The sequence below is a fragment of the Patagioenas fasciata genome, chromosome 10 (assembly GCF_037038585.1).
Source record: "Patagioenas fasciata isolate bPatFas1 chromosome 10, bPatFas1.hap1, whole genome shotgun sequence".
Taxonomy (NCBI): Eukaryota; Metazoa; Chordata; class Aves; order Columbiformes; family Columbidae; genus Patagioenas; species Patagioenas fasciata.
This window is the reverse complement of record NC_092529.1, coordinates 344,452-358,437: the sequence shown is the minus strand read 5'-3', so window position 1 is coordinate 358,437 and position 13,986 is coordinate 344,452. Positions and strand designations below refer to the sequence as shown.

At 51.4% G+C, this 13,986-nt stretch overlaps 1 protein-coding gene across 8 annotated transcripts in view; it reads right to left on the bottom strand.

Annotated features, from left to right (window-relative positions):
- TMCC1 (transmembrane and coiled-coil domain family 1) overlaps window positions 1-9,813 on the bottom strand; it is a 72,288-nt gene extending 62,475 nt beyond the window's left edge. For 5 of the 8 annotated variants that reach the window (XM_071812884.1, XM_065845335.2, XM_065845337.2 and 2 more), the window contains exons 1-2: window positions 9,694-9,813; window positions 6,974-7,218 (exon numbers count right to left, since the gene is read on the bottom strand). The gene's annotated coding sequence lies outside the window, so the exon portion shown is untranslated. Of the gene's footprint in view, window positions 1-1,308; window positions 1,422-6,973; window positions 7,219-9,693 lie in introns of all 8 variants that reach the window. The other 3 variants (XM_071812885.1, XM_071812888.1, XM_071812887.1) reach the window with 1 other exon arrangement.
- Between the last annotated feature and the right edge of the window lie 4,173 nt (window positions 9,814-13,986).

Below are 13,986 nucleotides of genomic sequence, written 5' to 3'. Positions count from 1 at the left end.
AAAGAGTCAACCGAACCACGAGAGCACACGGAATCCGCATAGGAAACCCCGCACCCCAGAGAGGAGGGGAAAACCAGCTCCACGCTTGTGTGGAGCAGGGCAAGCTCTGGTGAGGCTCCGCACTCCAGGCCCTAGAAAAGCGAACAGCCCAGAGCGGTGCTCTGATGAACGAGCGGCAAGTGGTAGCCCCAAGGAATAACTGAATTTGGCATGGCGCTCCGGGTACGGAGCTCACGCTGTTCACTGCAAGGAGGGACGGACCAGCGCAGGGAAACCGCCACTTCAACAGAACAAGGGACGCTGGGCAAAGCAAGAGACCCACTGCCTATTCTTTAAGCCACCTGTACAGTGTTACAGGACAAAACCAACATACAGGATAACAATAGCTTTTACTGATTTCTGCTTAATGATTTCCCCAAACCCTCAAGCCATTCCCAACATCATCCAGCAGTGATGAAGGAAGCAGGGGAACGATGCCATGTCTGTCCCCTCACGTCCCTTCTGGTGCCACGGATCAACAGCACACATCTGGCTGCAGGACAGACAGACGGGACCCCGGCCCACGCGGCTCTGCCAGGCCCGTTGGGTCCTGAGCCGGGCTCTGTGCCTGAGCTCACCCTGCACGCACAACATGAGCAACCGACCAGCGGCAAAGGGGACAAACACCAAGAGAAACGCCAGCGGAGGCGCTTCCATGAAACGCCTTATCACGGAGCAAACGCTCAGCTCCTTCAGAGGCAGTACGTACAGATACCAGCTCAAGAACAACGCGGAACGCCACGCTGCTGAACTTTAGAAAGGTACCCAACTGTATTCTTTTTGCAAAAGGATTATTTAAGTCAACTGACACATGCACTATAAATCAATTCTTCATTTAACAGTCCCACAACTTACACAATAAACCACTGGCCACTTGCATGAATACCGAAGAACAGAAAAACCTGCCCCGGCACACTGTTAATGAAGCGAGAGGCGGGCAGTGTCTTTATGTATCGATTCCACCGTCGTCCCCAAGAGCAACTTCAGATTTGTCAGATATTCAGGGACAAAACTGTCACTATACCCGCAGAAAACACAGGACATACAACCTCTCACCGGAACCCTCACAACTCTAAACCAGTGGCACACAGTCCATGGGCTGGGCTGCGAGACCCCTGAGCTCACCCCAAGGGACCAAGGATTGTCCTCTCTGGAGCAGTGGGACAGAGGGACCGTCCCCTTTTCCCAGGCCTCCCCGTGCACGTAGAGCAACAGTCATTTCAAAGGGGTCAGCAGCAGACGTGCTTTGGCACACCAAGGTGTACTCACCATTTCTGCCGCTGCATCCATTAGTGGCTCACATGCTCGTCCAGTGCAAGGGCAGCATGTTCACACACATACCAGAAGGTGATTTAACATCAGCGTCTTCTCAGACCCACATCCTGTTGAAACAGTTCCTTCCTATAATTTTAAATTTAATACTGCTGACCAACAAAACTAATGCACACAGTTTTTGTTCCTGAAAGCTCAAATGGACAAGATAAAATTGCATTCAAGTCACAGATGAGCAGATACCAAACGTATTCTTACCGAGTAACAGATCCCTTTCTCCTCCCAATCACTTTTTAAGCAACATCTTCCTGAACACACCCATATCAGAATCAAGCATCTTCAAAATCACCCATGGACAACCTCTACATTCCTGCTGCCCTATAAGCAGTACTGCTCACTGACTGCTGTGGGACCAAAGCCCAGTGGCTCTTCTGCACAGTTACAAGTTCACAGTAAGGACCACGGACACAAATGTCAAAGATTGGGCAATTCTCCATGTTTATTAGGAAATTGCAGTGGCTTAAAGTTGAGTGACTGGTTTTCAGAAATGTTTCTTCTGCTTTGCAGTACAACCAATTGCCACTGAAATAATTTCCATCCCCCTTTGAACTTCCCAGTACCTCGGTGTCTCTGCTGGTGTCCAAATCAAAGCTATGACGTAGAGGTCAAGACTTCTCCAGAACTGAGCACCACACACAGGAACCGTTACAGAATCATTCAGGTTTTGGGTCATGCCATAAACATCACACGAAACCCAGAGCGAACAATTTGAGCAGCTCTCTGCGGCAGGGACAGCGCAGCAGACGCGGCTGGTTCACCGGCGCGGTCCAGAGCAGCCACGGGGGACTTTCCTCCCCGCGCAGGAGCCCCAGCGGAACCTGCTCGGAGCCAGGCAGCAACCGCTACCAGCTGCCTTCTAACAACAAATGAATTCCAGACCCGAAAAGGAGCCACTCCGTTTCTTTTAGCTTCCCCCTCTTTAAAGAAATCTTTCACTGGAACACATTTAATTCCTTGAATTCCTCAAATGTTTCTGCAGTCAGTTTCACTCCTACTATCCACTTTTGCTATTAACATTTGCATTATCTGGATTGGATTCTCCAGCCTCCAGAAAATGCAGCATTACCAGGCCGTGCCTAACGCTTTGGCAGGAGCTCCTCAGGAGGGAAGGGCCAGGGAAAGAGATCAGAGCTGCGCTCGCCCCGGGTCGTCCGCCTGGAGACGGCGCCGGTGTCCGAGCTGACAGCAACGGCAGGAACCTGCATAGAGGTGTTCCCATTGCACTGCCGAGGGAAGACGGAGGTTACGCTACAGCTATTTCAGGCACAACGGGGAGACTTTTAAACATGCTAGTCAATTAAACAAAACGAAAAAGAGAAGAAAGAAGAGCTCGCCCCTCATTTTAACTCCCAGCAGATTCATCTGTGACAGTGACGGCTCAGGAGCTGGCAAGTACAGCACCTCTTGTTCTGCAGGAAAGGTTTATTCCAGGCTTGGAGTTGTAAGAGGGCTAAAGCAATTTAAATTAGCAGGCTTATAAAGACAGATACCATCTACCACCAACCCACGCTACGTGCAATTTTAACATGTGCTTCTAGCCCTGAATTTTGGAAAGTATCATATTTACAATGACTCGTGAAAGAAGAAAGTAGAACTAACCTGGCAGAGAGTGGTAAAATACTCCCCCTGATGACTCAGAACCAGTGTTAATTCTCTGATCTTGCAGAAGCATTGAGACTGAGACTAAAAGACAGATCAAGTTTTCGCTCAGCTCAGCAAAATCACAATGCTTTTCCCATTGATTCCAGTGCTCTTGGTATCAGGCATACGAAAGCCTGCCACCAATATTTAGTACCAAATGAGTTAAAAAGTACATGTTTGACTTAAAACAGTTTACAAAGACTAACTCAAACCATATTTAGTCCCCAAAATACAGAAAAGTCTACTAATCCAAAACACTGATAACCATCCCCCTACCGTGACCCAGAGCTTCCACAGGCCTGCTCCAAACATCGTACCGGAGCCCTCCCTCCAGACGCCAAGCTTGGACTCCCATCAAACCAACCGTGTCCCACGCCACTGTCTCCTCCAGGCTGCTGAGGACTCCTGAAGAGCTCTGCTGTCTGAAGACCATTGCCATTGCAAAAACCTGCTGGCAGGCTGCAAAACATGACAGCTCCTTGCATTAGCATTGCTTAAAACATGGTGCAGAACAGGCAAGATAGATAAATTCTGATCAGAAGAGGACTCACTAAAACTGATGGCTCACATGGCTCTACCACTTCCAAACTGTCTTTCATATTCATGATAAGACAGTTTCATCCTTGCTCTTCAGAAGAAAGTTGCCCTTCCTGATCTTTATTCAAGTGAGCTAGTCCAGGGAGCTTTTAATTAAGTGTAACCCTTAAGAGAGTGTAACAGTAATGGCATTAATCTGGGGCTGGTTTCTTTAAATTACTCTTGTTTTCTAATTAAGCATTAGCAAGTCCCTCCCTGCAGTGCTACAAACAAGATGTTCAGTTTGCCCATTAAATGCTGCTTCAGCCAACACCTGACAGAGCCTGGGAGGACCCACCAGCCAAAGCCCACCCCACGCACACCTCTGCACCCACACTCCTTCCACGGACCTGCCAGCCGCTGCCAACGCACAGAGGATACAGGCACGATGTGTCTTAACAGGCACCGCTCCAGGTCTGGGGCAGCTCAAGCACAGCTCGAGACAAGGAACAACACAGCCCAGACCGTGTGTCCCTGCCAGGCAGAACCAGAGGAACGAGCCCTGGTGCCTGAGGCACTCAGCCGTCCCGGGGCACGCGGCCAGGCTGCCAGCGCCCGCTCCAGCGCCCCCAACCTCGCGGCAGTGCCGGGACCTCCCCCCGTCCCTCACTGGACAGCAGCGCCCACATCCCGAGCACACCAAGCTTCATTTTAGTGCTTGTGCACAAATACGGGACCTTTTTAATGCAAGTTTTGATAGACCAGACGCATGAGCACTGTTGCACATTTAATCACCTTTCTCAGCAGAGACATAACAAATACTTCACTGCAAGGTGAGGTACACTCAGCTTCAGCTGACTAGTCTTGAGAAGGTTTTTCAAAGAAATGAAGGCTTCCACTCTTGGGCCTGAGGCAATAACAGCACTGATGCCCATCTGTGGTCCTTTTCTTCCAACAGATCTAATTGTGCCTTCTCAGGGAGAACTCACACAAATTGCACAAACAGTGCAGCTAAGCAGCTGTACACACAAATCTGCCAGTTCTTCAATATCCACCTCCACACCCAACTGCACACAGACAGCAGTTAACTCCATGATTTCCATAGGAAGAAACTGGCCAAGTTAGCAGTCATACATTTAAAGCCTCAGCCAAAATCAGAACGATTCCTCCCACATTCATGGCAGAATCCACATGAAGAAAAATCCACAAAATTTCTGCTCTAAGCCACACAAAAAAGGAGCAGATTTGTTTGAAATAAGGTTGAAGTTTCCCTACCCCCGAGGAGATGCAGACTTATAACCACAGTCCAAACCAACTTCATGTTAATGATCCTTACAGGCCCAATGTTCAGCTGGGTGTCCACCAGAACTCCCAGGTTGCGTTCTGCAGACCTGCTTTCCAGCCCGTCAGGCCCCAGCATATATATAGGTATATAGGGAAGCCCATATAGGGTACACCGCCTGCTAGAGGGGGTGTTCCTCCTCAGGCACAGGACTTTGCAGTTCCCTTTGTTGAACTTCATGGTGTTCCTACCTAATTCCCCAGCCTCTCCAGTTCACTCTGAATGGCAGCACCATCATCTGGTACACCAGCTGCAGACCGGCTCACAGCACCGACAGGGAGGTTACACCACGCTGGGCGCAGCAGCAACCCCAGGGCACTCCATTAGTGACTGGCCTCCACCAGAACCTCATGCCACAGAATGTTCTACAAAGGTAGATCAACTTCATCTCACAGATAAGGAAATAAAGATTAATATGTTGATTAGGGATATACAGTCAGGGACACACAATCTATGTATTTTCACAGGTTTTCAGAGCTACTGAAGGAATTGTTTGGTTTTCACAGCAGCTTTTTGCGGAAATGCACATTGATTTTGTTAGACGGAATTACAGAGACAATAACTTACTCATCTACAACTAAAAAAAGGCACCTACTTGGGTTACAGAATGCAAGTCCCTGGTACGCTACCTAAAACAGGTACTAAGTTGTAATGGGCAGCACAGCAAACCATTTCACTCCTGAAGCTCTGGGGCGCTTCTGCAGTTCTCAAGAAAGCAGCTCACAGGAAACAAAACCAAAAATGTTACACCCAACACTATTTTAATATACCATGACATCCAAAGAGCAATGCCCGGGTCAGGCGGAGGAGCACGCTGAGAGTCTGCTGCCGCAGACGCAGTTCCCAAGCGATCGGGCCTGAGCCAGCTCTGCGTGCAGGGGCAACGGGAGGAATCGCTGCAGGGTCAGGGTCTCCTTCCCAAGCACAGCGCTCCGCTGCCAGCTCGCACTGCCTCACGCAGCCCATCGCGGCTCCTGCCACAGAACAGCACTGTCAGGCTGGTAAGCCAGGCACGCAGGTACGTTAGACCTGTGCCAGCCTCAATCACTGGAGCTTCAGAATCAGCTCTTAAGAAAAGTGTGTCTGCTAAGCGCATACTGTACAGCAGCGCAGCACACTGAACGATTCAGTCAGGTATCTACTTTCAGCACATTAGTTTCCCTCTTTTTTATTTTAAGAAAAAAAAACAGACTAATGAATAATCAAGCCTCCTGTAGAAGACAGAGGTGTGTTTGGGCACCTTTCACTGCAACACACCATTAATTGACAAGACTGCCACTGTCCTGGCATGTCAGCATGACCCCTATGCCACAAAAAGATAACCAGGTCCAAGGAGTTCACAAAGAGTCAAGAGGTGTTATCAGCGCACAGCAGCCTTTTCCAAGCCCATGCAGAGGAATCAGCCAACTTCCTCGTTCCAGGTTTAGAATTCAATACGAAAGCAGAGCTAACAGCCTCAAGGTAATATATGGCCATGCAAGCCACTGGATTTCGGTGCTTCCTGAACAGCTAAGGCTCCCCACCCTGTCAGCAGGTGGGACAAAGCTGCACGGTCTCAAGGCCAAGCCCACCCAGCTCTGCTGGTCTTGCACCTTCCAGCAGATTCCCCTGGGGCTGCGCGCCCTGCGTTGGGACCGGTGCGCGCTGCGCTGGGACCGGTGCGCCGGGAGCCAGGACACACCTGCCTCTCCTCCGCCCTCCACAGAACACGTTCCAGTCCAAGGAAGGCATCTTCTGGGTTCACCTGAACACTTGACCTAACCAAACAGAGGAAGCGCCATTGTGTGCCAGGTGCGTTTCAATGACTACCCAATGTCTGACAAATGCTTGGAAGAAGAAAATCTCTGCAGATCTTGCTGGCATTTCAGACCCGAGTGGGTGAGCGTTTCTAGAGCAGGTTCAGACAAGGTCACCCTGTACAACACTGGCTGGATACTCTGGTGCTCACACAATCTCCCTGTGCATGTGCACATTTCCCTGCTAAAACCATGAATAACGGTGCAGATCAATCTGAATCTACAAAAGTGTGCCTAGAGTTCTCTTCACCCTAGAATCAGATGGTCTTGTCTTCCCCTTTCTTGTAGGCCATAGTAGGATACATACCTCAAAGTGGCTCAGGCTGGCTCGTCTCTTTGCATAGATATGCTCACAGTTGTAATCCAGATGTCTTCAACAGAGGTCTAGTTTTAAAAATACTTTGACGTATAAATCTCACAGGAAACAGGGAAGTCAGAGGAGGGAAGGAGACAGTTCATCGGCTTCTACATTTGCAGGCCTCTATAGTCAGTAGTGTAGGTCATTTCCAGAGTAAATCTTGGCAACAATGCTTCTTTGTAGAGGAGAAAGACCTGCCAAAATGAACAAGCATAGTAAGAAACACCATCACTATCTGATAAGTAACAAAACAGCACCACAGATTCAGCATCTCCTTCAGAGAAAGTAACTCTTATTTGAAATATGAGGTTTCTGCTGGCTTTGACATATTTAAAGTCAGAAGCAGCTTCTGAATTTACCTCCTATTCTGAGTACTTTTACCTAATAAACTATCTTAAGGAGGAAAATACTCCAAGGATTCACACAATGATCATAACAGAGCCTTGTTTCAGTCCAAACCTCCAGCTCCTCAGACACCTTGATGTTCACTGTGCATTTTCACCAGGAACGTCTGTGTGACCAGTGTCCGACTACTGAGCCGCCGTTCGAAACAAGAACCAACACCAAGTGATGAAGTCCAGCACAGCATGGATATAGGGTACATGCCAGGGCCTTTCCCGCACAGCACCAACATTGGGGAGTGCTGGTGTACTTCTGAATCTATGTAGTTGGGATGTAAGTTAAGAAAGCGTAAACTCTTTGGGGCAGAGACCTTCCGCTGCGTGTTTGCACTTCACACAGTATGGCAGACCTGGGTTCCAAATCAAAGCTGTTCAACGTTGTTGTGATACAAGCCTCTGCACTTCTGGTACAACAACAGATTCTTCTTCACAAATAAAAAAGGTCACCTGGTTTTGTATTATCATAAATTGCTTCTGAAAGTATGGAGAGATTCCACTTAGCAAAAAAGACATTTAACTCTAGACAATTACTCGTATCCTTGTTTTCCTTCTGTGACTGTTTTAACATTCTTGGCCGGACGAATAGTTTAAATATTTGGAGTTTATATTCAACCTTAAAGAATCAGTTCACTGTGCCGTGACAACATCCAGCATCGACTATTTAGGGGTTTTAAGAATTTTAAGTATTTAAACCACACCAAACTACTCACCTCCTAGCAGTGCTGACAAATCATGTCTACCCTGCCACCTTCACATTGCATTTCATTCACCTATCATCCCTTTTTGTAAAGCTGTTTATTCACTATTAAAATGGTGTTGAGTTCACAGAACCCCAGAGGGCTGAGGCTGGCAGGGGCCTGTGGGGATCACCCACCCAGCCCCCCAGAGCTCACTGCCCACAAACCACTGCAACGAGTCTCACTGCTAGTACCAAAATACCACTTTCTCACCTGAGAGAGCCACCACGAGTCCCCTGTTAGTTCTAAAGAAACTCACGTCCCCATCACGAGGGTACAGCCTCCTCTGTGTGCAAAGGAGCAGCACCCAAGCATGCTGCAGCGTTCAGCACCGCAGGACGGACACAGCAGACCCACCAGCCGTGCTTCAGGGCACAGAGCAGCCCCTGAGCAGCACAAGGGCTGTGAGCTGGGAAGCCCCACTGTCCCCAGACAACAGAGGGGACAGAGTTCCCCAGCACTCAGAGAGGAACAACCCTCCCAGCCAGTCTGCCTGCCCTTCCACACCTCCAGGCAGAAAAATAATCTGTCCACGGAGAAGCATCACCCGGCTGACTAAACACGAAGCTAAGGCAACACTTTCATGTTGCTGAAGCACGAGCAGCAAGGACAGCAGCGCCTGCTCCCCAGGACCAGGCCGTGACCACCGCAACAGCCACAGCTGTACCCAGGTGTGTCACTGAGGGCTCCCACCACGCAGAATCATCCCAGCTGAAGGTCTGTGGCCGACGGACGCTGTTCCTGACGCAGCGGTAACGTTACTCTCTCCCTTGCACACACTTCTACTCAGACCAGCACACCTCAGTTCACACCCTCACACCTCCCGCCCACCGAGACGCCTCCGTAGGTTCCTCACTGCTGAACCTCGCGGTGCGAGCGCTGCCCCTGCCCGCTGCAGGTGCCTTCCTGGGCGGCACCTGCTACCGGGCACAGCCCGGGCGTCACAGCGGCGCTGGCTGACGCCTCAAGGCGTTTGGCGCTTGGACAGCTCGGGGCCGCTGCTTGCCGACGAGGCTCGCTGAGGGCCTGTCTCCAAAACCCCGCTTTCAGAAGGGCAAAACTTGAGCTCGCTTACATGGCAGCACAATTAAGGAATTAGTATCTTAGTTAACTCATACAAGACAACTAAAGTGGGGAAGAACAGGTGTAGAATACACCCAAACTCATCTCAAACACCGGTGCGGTCAGACGCAGCCGCCGCCTCCACAGCCCCGACCCGCGACCCGGCGGCGCCTCCGCAGCCGCAGCGACGGACGACGGACCGGCGGTTTCGGGCCTCCCAGGCCCCGCCGCTCCCCGGTTGCACCCGCGGCCCGGCCCGCCGCGTCGCCCCCTCCCCGCCGCTGCCGGCAACGAGGCCCGGGAGCCGGAACGCGCCGGAACGTGGTGAGGGGCGGGCGGCCCCGAGGCGGCTGGGCCGCGGCCCCTCCCGGGGCTCCGAACCGGCCCCAGGAAAACGGGACGGAGTGGGGCGGGAAAGCGCGGCCGAGCACCAGGCCTGGAGGCGGGCGAGGCGCCCGCGGTCACTCACCGGCCCGCGGAGGCTCCGGGCGCGTCGCCGCCGGCCGCTCCATCCCCGCGCGCCGCCACACCGGCCGCGCGCGACGTCAGCGCGCAGCCTCGAGGGGCGGAGCGGGGCGCGCGCGACGACGTCAGACGGAAGGGGCGGGGCAAGAGACCACGCCCGCTCCCGACACTTCTCTGCTCAGCGGAGCCACGCCCCCAGCGGAGCCACGCCCCCAGCGGAGCCACGCCCTGGTGGCCGCTGCGCAGGGCGCTGTTGTTGTTGTTGTTGTTGTTGTTGTTGTTGTTGTTGTTGTTGTTGTTGTTGTTGTTGTTGTTGTTGTTGCCGCCGTTGCCGTTGCCGTTGCCGTTGCCGTTGCCGTTGCCGTTGCCGTTGCCGTTCCGATGCCTGAGCGTGTTCCCGGCGCCGCAGCCGCGCACGGGTCCGCCCCGCACAGGCACTCGAGAGCAGCCGAGCTGCGCGGCCCGGGTTCCCGCGGCGCTCCTGAGCAGTTGCCCGTTTTCCCCGGTTCTCTCCGGGGAAGCGCCCCAGCGGACACCGCAGCCCTGTGGAACAGCGTTACCCGCCGACTGCACCTTTCTGGAGCCTGATTCGATGAAAAACTTGCCTCGGTCTGTATTTGTCCGATGCAATTAATGTATTCAGCCTCAAAAAAGTTGGAATTTTTACAGCTTGACTTTTATTCCAAGCCAGTGCTCGTTACTTTTTACATATTTTCACATAAAGCTCAAGAATGAATGAACACAGCCACTGTCTTTCCACTCAGATCCCTTCCCCGCTCCCCACTCGGCGCAGTGTCCTGACCCCTCAGACGTTTCCCCTCTCCTCCTTTCCTACGCTGGATAACGGAGCACACGGGAACAGAGGTGAGCTGACCCGAGCTGAGCCTGACCGGCGGAATTTCGCTGCCGAACGCAGAGCACGATGTAAACAAGCAGCACCTATGGTCGCATTTGTAGTCAAAACATTTATTAATTCAATTTTTTCTTATGAATTAATAACAAATATCCAAGTAAGTAACAAGTTGTTAGTGTTACAATTCCAGTTGACATTAAATTTGGCTTTAAGCGCAAAAGCCTCATAACCACCACATGATTAAAAACAGCAGATTCAAAAGTTCACAGGAAATCTGTGGTTTTAGACAACAAACAGAAGTGATGAACCAGGAAGCCAAGGAAGTCATTAGAGTACAATTATCCCCCTCTGCAGGTTCTGGTTGTTGATGTTTTGGCTTATTAACTAGATTCTTTATTTACATGCTTTCTAACAGGACGTTCTGCAATATATTTCTACATATTTGATCTTGTACTGAGTAATTAATTTTCAAAAACTGTTTTACATTCACTAAGTCACAGAGGGGAACACTGAAATTCTACAAATAGGTGTTCATGAGATGGTTTTACAGCCCAGCTCTGTAGCACCTTCTCTTTCTCGAAGGGCTGAAGCCATTGGGCTGGGTGTCCGCGGGGCAGGCAGCGCGGGCTGTGCAGCGCAGTCCAGCTCTGCACACCCGCGTGTGCCCACAGGAGCCACACTGGTCACAGACACTGTTTGCACACGTACCTGAGCTACCGCTGACACGGAGCTGCCGAGTCTCCGCTGACCCATGAACCAAGTTACACTCGGTGCACTCCTCCCACAGGGGAGGACACTTTGGGCCCGGCTGGTGTCCGCCCCACGCCGCGCTGTGCCGGCGCAGACCCGCTGTCCTCCCGCCCGGTGCCGTCCACGCGGGCCGTCCCGTCACGGACGGGGCTGGAACCGCAGCGAGTGGCTCGCATGGGGCTGCAGCTCAGGGGGAGCTGTGCTGCTTCCTGCGGGGACAAAACCAGCTTGTGCACTGGTGAGATTTACCTCCACGCCTTCATCCCAGCGTGGCTCAGAGCACGCTGCTCGGTTCGTACGGTGCCACCCTCGGGCAGTTGGCCGGGCCCTTTGCTGAGATGAGCGTCCCCACGCTGTGCATAGGAACCATTTTGCCTCCAGATGTTTGGGGGTTTGTTTGGCCCCGTCCTTGTATAATTTTTGCTCTTTCAATACAGAGGTGTTGGGAAGAACCCAAGTAGCAGACTGAAGATGGACATGAAATAACCAGATGAATTGAATGTAATGGACTGGTAAATCACATCCAGATTAAATCTTAGTTCTTTAATCTGCAGCTACTATAGAAACTAACCCGGCCTGACGGCTGCGATCCCGGTTCAGAAGCACCAGCAGGCAGCAGCCGTGTTGCAGAAAGGGTGAATAAGGGCTTGAGCCAGCGGGGAGTTTGTTGCAGAAACAGAGCTCAGGAGGGCAGTTCTGCGAATGGTGACAAATCTTTGCTGATCTGACCTGGAAAAAATGTGCCTTTAAATCCAGCACCAGCTCTCAAGGAGGTCTGGTTTGTTATGTGGCTGCTGTGCCCCGAAACCTGATCTACGTGCACTCGACAACTCCGTCCCTTCTTGCTCAGCACCAGAAGACAGGGCTACGTTACAGCTGCCTGCCCACGTGCCTGTGATCCAGCCCATTTCGCAGTGTTCTCACAGTGACGGAATTATGACTAAGACACGTAATTCAGCACAGGCCTGTTTGGCCACCACGTGCAGTGCTTAGAGTCAGACAAGGCTTGAACTCCTGTCTCACGTGAGAAAGGAAACCAAATCTCTGTTCCTTACAGGTAAGAAAGAGGCCCTGAAAATCCCCAAGTGTGCTCTTTCCTCTGACTGACCTGCCATTATGTCAACTGGACTCTGTATTCAGCAGGCTTCCCATTTTCCTGCTGTGGGGCAGCTGGCGGTCACGGCCCGTGCCTGTGCTCTGGGGCTCCTGTCCAAAAAGCTTATAATGGAAATCAAATATAACCAGCAGGGACCATAGGGTCAGAAGGGAGGTGGGGTGCAAGGCCATCTATCAATAAAACCTTATCAGGCCAAAATTACCTATGTAACAATGCTGGAAACACCAAATTTGGGTACAGATGTAACAAAATTGGGACCAGTGAGGAAAAAGAAGCAGGAAAGGACAGTGATGCCAAGGTTGGCTCTGAATGGTTCCTGTGGCTTGAAATGTCCTTAAAAGGTACAACCCATCCAGTCCCAAGCATATCAGAAACACTTAATCCAATCCAGGTACAGCAGAGCGATTGCACATTCCCAGGTGGGTTTTAAAGGGGTTGTGATTTGATTTTCTGGCTCCTGTGATGAAACTGCTGCAGCTTTGCTTCTGTGGTCCAGAAATCCTAGGGAGCCTTCAATGAAATTACAGCTTGTTATAACTTGAAGGGTGCACTTTACTCTCTAGATAATGGTGTAATGCAATAATATGATGAAAAATAATGTACTTTCATTTGCAAAGTGCTGTGTCTCTTGCAAGTGCTCCAATCCAGCTGAGGAAGTTAACAAAAGTAATTAATGCAAATAGTAATAAAAATGCAGCCTTTTCTATGTGGCATTTCTAAGCAAGTCAGCCTCATATCTCGTCTTGAGCTGAATGTGATCAGCCCCCTCTGCAGCTGGAGACGCTGCATTAAAGCCCGTGGTGCTGAGCTGAAGGGAAGGCTGAGCCTCTCACAAGCACGGGGCCCTGTGGCCCATGGACGTGCAAAGTATCGTCCCCTTGCCACTCACTAGAGCAGCAGGGACAACAGCGAACAACCAGCTGAGTGCTTAGGAAAACTGTGGGACTTCAGGAGGGTTGTTCTGCCCCTTTGCACGGGAGGACGTCACAGAGCAGCGGCTCACCGCCTGCCTTCTCCGCTGGTGCTTCTCCGGCTCCAGCAGAATTACAGCAATAAACCAGTGGACTGCTAGGCTCAAATCACTACTGGTCTCAGAATAAGGAGGGAAGTTCACTTCTGCATTATCACGTTCTCTCCGGATCAGCAGGAATGCGGGAGGGGAGGAAAGCAGTGCTCTCAGCGCCCGGCTCCAGGCCAGCAGCCTCACAGAGCTCCGGAGCGGCTCACCTCGCTCTCTGGATAACCGCCTGATGTAACAATGTGATGACAAGTAAAGCACTTAGGTTTTCAAAGCGCTCTGGCCCTGTGAGCAGTCAAGCCCAACATTAAAGTTCCTACACTGAAAGTAAAGTCACTCACATCAATGACTAAAAATACAGATCCACTCGCTGATGCTCATCAAGCAAACATCGTGGCTGCTGCAAAGGAAACCACCAGTAGTACCAAGTTCTGATGCTGGAATGGAAAACCTCCAGCTCTACTCATCACCTAAGAAAAGCTCCTCTGTTGCCCCAGCACACCCTGCCGGGGGCCACCTCCAGACTCAGCAGCTCAGGACAGGCACGGCAAGGCTCCCA